This window comes from Micropterus dolomieu, linkage group LG16, assembly GCF_021292245.1.
Source record: "Micropterus dolomieu isolate WLL.071019.BEF.003 ecotype Adirondacks linkage group LG16, ASM2129224v1, whole genome shotgun sequence".
Classification (NCBI taxonomy): domain Eukaryota; kingdom Metazoa; phylum Chordata; class Actinopteri; order Centrarchiformes; family Centrarchidae; genus Micropterus; species Micropterus dolomieu.
The window spans coordinates 2,045,098-2,049,818 of NC_060165.1; the positions used below are offsets into that span (position 1 = coordinate 2,045,098).

A 4,721-nucleotide genomic window follows, 5' to 3' on the forward strand; every position below is an offset into this window, starting at 1 on the left:
TAAACAGCTGTGTGACTTTCTACAGAGCAATAGTTTATTTGAGGATTTTCAGTCAGGATTTAGAGCTCATCATAGCACAGAGACAGCACTGGTGAAAATTACTAACGACCTCCTTATTGCATCAGACAAAGGACTTGTCTCTGTACTGGGTTTATTAGATCTTAGTGCTGCATTTGATACCATTGACCATCTGGTCCTATTGCAGAGACTGGAACATTTCATTGGCATTAAAGGAACCGCTCTAAGCTGGTTTAAGTCCTATTTGTGAGATCGATTTCAGTTTGTACATGTTAACGATGAGTCCTCCATGCACGCCAAAGTTAGTCATGGAGTTCCTCAAGGATCTGTCCTCGGACCAATCCTCTTCACTTTATATATGCTTCCTTTAGGCAATATTATCAGGAAATATTCCATAAACTTTCATTGTTATGCAGATGATACTCAGTTATATCTATCGATCAAGCCAGATGAAACTAAAGCTAAACTTCAAATGTGCCTTCAGGATGTTAAAACCTGGATGACCTGTAATTTTCTAATGTTAAACTCAGATAAAACTAAAAAAAAATAGTCCATGCATTTGTTACTTCTAGGCTGGATTACTGCAATTCTTTATTATCAGGCTGCTCTAAAAAGTCCATTAAGACTCTTCAGCTGATGCAGAATGCTGCAGCACGTGTTCTGACAGGAACCAGGAAAAGAGATCATATTTCTCCTGTCTTAGCTTCTCTGCATTTGCTTTCAGTAAAATCCAGAATAGAATTTAAAATCATTCTTCTTACCTACAAAGCTCTTAATGATCAGGCACCATCTTATCTTAAAGAGCTCATTTTACCTTACTACTCCACCAGAGCGCTGCGCTCCCAGAATGCAGGGTTACTTGTGGTTCCTAGAGTCTCCAAAAGTAGAATGGGAGCCAGAGCGTTCAGCTATCAAGCTCCTGTGGAACCAGGTTCCAGTTTGGGTTCAGGAGGCAGACACCATCTCCACATTTAAGAGTAGGCTTAAGACTTTCCTCTTTGATAAAGCTTATAGTTAGGGCTGGCTCAGGTGAGTCCTGAACCATCCCTTAGTTATGCTGCTATAGGCCTAGACTGCCGGGGGATTTCCCATGATGCACTGAGCTCCTCTCTCCTATACTTTCTCTCCCTCTGTATGCAACCTCATCCCATTAATGCATGTTACTAACTCAACTTCCGGTAGTCTTGTGCTTTCTCGTCCCTTTCCTCTCTCCTCCTTTCACTTCCTGCAGGTGTTTCTGGCTCTGGAGCTGTGGAGTCTGGATCTGTGGTTGTCACCTGCTGCCCCCGTGTTCCTGATCGACACCCTCTGCTACGACTATTGTTACTAGTCCTATTGTTATTATTGTTATTATAATCATTAACATTACGATTATTATCATTAACACGACTATAAATATTGTACCATTTTTCATTTAGTCTATAGCAACATCACCTTTACTGTCTGTACCTCTGTGTGTGTATATTGTGTAGGCTGCCTCCCTCCCCTCTCTCTCCTTCCATCCCTCTCTCTCTTTCTCTCTGTTCCTATCTTGCCCTCTCTCTCTCTCTCTCTCTCTCTCTCTCCCTCCTTCACCCCAACCGGTCGAGGCAGATGGCCGCCCACCCTGAGCCATGGTTCTGCTCGAGGTTTCTGCCTCTTAAAAGGAAGTTTTTCCTTGCCTCTGTCACCTAGTGCTGCTCTTGGTGGGAACTGTTGGGCTTCTGTAAATAGCGTCATAGAATACGGTCTAGACCTGCTCTTTTATGAAAAGCGCTGTGAGATAACTGTTGTTGTGATTTGGCGCTATATAAATAAAATTTAATTTAATTTAATTAACATAAGGTGCAAACATAATTTCTCTCATGAAACTGAAGTAACACACTCTGCAAATAGATCTTTAAATATACGATGAAAGGGATGACCACAGCCTTGAGAGGATTGTCAAGCAAAGCTGATTGAAGAATATGGGGGAGCTTCACAAGGAGTGGACTGAGGCTGGAGTCAGTGCATCATGACCACAGACATGTCCAGGAAATGAGCTACAAATGTTGCATTACTAGTGTCAACTCCTGAACCAGAGATAACGTCTGAAGCATCTTACCTGGGCTAAGGAGAAAAATAACTGGACGGTTACTCAGTGGTCCAAAGTCCTCTTTCCAGATGAAAGTAAATTTTGCATTTCATTTGGAAATCAAGTTCCCAAAGGCATACATATTTAGGCAAATATAGAATGACCTTGTTTGGGAGACAGCGTAGACTTTATGGGATAGCAAAGAGATAAAGAGAAGCAATCTCCAGCTTTGGTTCAGTGCTACACTGTGTTTGCACAGTGTTGCTGTGACCAGTCTCCTCGGCTGGGCTTGAATAAAAACCTTCTTCTTCAACAAGAGATGACTCACTCACAAGAATTTCCATCACAATGGTTTTTGGTTTGAGTGTTCGAAAGTATCGTTCACCTCCCTCTCCTGCACCTTTACTCCTCAGGTACCTATGCCAGGATCCTGTTTGTGGATTCAGCTCTGCTTTTAACACCATCATTCCGGCTCTGTTGCAGGACAAGGTCTTCCATCTGAGCGTGCCTGACTCCACCTGCAGGTGGATTACAGACTTCCAGTCTGACAGGAGGCAGCACGTGAAGTTGTGAAAACCTGTCTGACTCCAGGACCTTCAGCACCAATTCCCCTTCAGGCTGCGTTCTTTCCCCCCTGCTGCTCTCCCTGTACACCAACAGCTTCACCTCCAGTCACCAGTCCGTCAAGCTCCTGAAGTTTGTGAATGACACCACCCTCACTGGGCTCATCTTGGTTCGTGATGAGTCCACCTACAAGGGGGGAGATTGATCATCTGGTGATCTGGTAGTAATGACTTTGAGCCTATATTTGTTGTGATACTCGTAAAATTTTTAGAACAGAGATGAACAAACCATTAAGTGCATTATTTACTGACATTTATTGAATTAATAATTCACATCTGAATGTTCAACATTCAAAGTAGTTACTCATGTTTTTTCTAATTTATTTCATATTATTTGTTAATTTCACAATATTTCATGAATTGTATATTAAGCTTAAGTTGCAGCAAATAGCATGCATTACAATTAACAAAAACTTGAATTCTACACACTAAGCAAATATAAATCATAATGATACTAGACATATTGTTCTTATTTGTCTACTTTTCAGGATAAAGCCATCGTAGAAATTGTGTCAATAGAGAGGCTTTGTCCTATGACATCAGAGTTACAACTGCAAAAGAAATGAAAATTACATTTCCTCTTGTAGGCAATTACAATTTTAACCAAATAAGTTTATAAACCAAATACACACCAAAAAGATATAATTTCTTAACAAAAATAATTCTAATTTCACTAAGAACCACAACAGCAAAAAGATCAAACAAATAAGTATGAATTTTATTTTCACTTTCAACATAAAAAGGCTTCACAACATACAGAAACCTTCCGGTTTTTATCCCGTTTGAGTGCCCAGATATTTTTTATTTAACTTAAAGCAACCATAATCAAATTCATGTATTGCTACAGGATCTTTTAAAAAGTAGGTTAGTGTTATTAACGTGATCATAACTATATTTTCTATTTTCTTTACCTAGCTGAGCTTCAATTTCTCACTGCAGTGTGGAAACGGTGTATTTCACTCCAGAAAGTTTTCAGTTTCTCACAGCCGTCACACAGTTTCCTCTTCTCCTGAAATTAGCTTGAGATATATGTCATTTCCATGACAACTCATGATTGACAGGTCTCTCTTTTACCCAGCTCTAGAAGTGTGAGATTTGGGGATTTTGAACAAAATACATTTTCTTTGTCATCACATTACAGCCATTACACGCTCAAAACACTTTTAGAAGCTTGTACCATAAATCTTCCATTACTTGTAGGTGTTACTAGAAATTATAATTAAACAAATCTTACTTCTTGTCCTGTCCTGTTATCAGTATTACGTCTCTTTATAAAAGACAGTATTGTTTAAGATTCATACTGGTATTTTTATTAGTATTATACTATACTGGCTTTGATTTTGGAAATTAGGAAACACATCTGCAGTATCATTTATTTAATGCCCTGTCGTCTGTAATAGATTTGGATGCCTTGCTGTATTGTTAACAGCCTCATGTTTTCATTAAGCCTAAATCCCCACATTTGATTTAGACTTTTTAATTATAGCAGACTAAAAATCTATGTATGAGGTCTATTTTATCTGTATTTTTTATATAATATTATAATACATATTTTGGTTCATTATTCATTTCCTTTATTGACTGAAACACAGATAAAAATTAATCATATTTTGATTACCCCAGCAGCTGATGTCAGACTGAATAATGTGTAATAATGTGCTGCCAACTGATAAAACAAACACAAAGAATGAAGCCATGTGAGAAGAAGCTCAAATATGGGAGATATGAAAGAGCTGTTGCAGAAATTCACTGTTTATGTTTTGCAATATACATGTGTTAATTACTGCACACAATTGTATTTTGCATTTATTCAACCCAACATTCGGAGGTGTAGGAATATTCAAAATGTATTCCTGTTCTGCTTGTGGTAGATACAGAACAGAAAATACCCGACTGTGATGCTTTGGAAGCGTGTCTGTCTTCCACTAGAGGGAGGCATTTTAAAAGTCAATAGAGTTGCTCCTCATTAGGAGTTATTTATGCACCAGGTGCAGCTGATAAAAGTGCTTAAGTTCAAGCAATTAACT

General features: G+C 38.7%; 1 long non-coding RNA gene across 1 annotated transcript in view; it reads left to right on the plus strand.

Annotated features, from left to right (window-relative positions):
- LOC123985067 overlaps positions 1-4,482 on the plus strand; it is a 9,135-nt gene extending 4,653 nt beyond the window's left edge. The window contains exon 2 of the long non-coding RNA XR_006828590.1: positions 2,555-4,482. This is a non-coding gene — a long non-coding RNA (uncharacterized LOC123985067). The remainder of the gene's footprint in view (positions 1-2,554) is intronic.
- Positions 4,483-4,721: the final 239 nt, after the last annotated feature.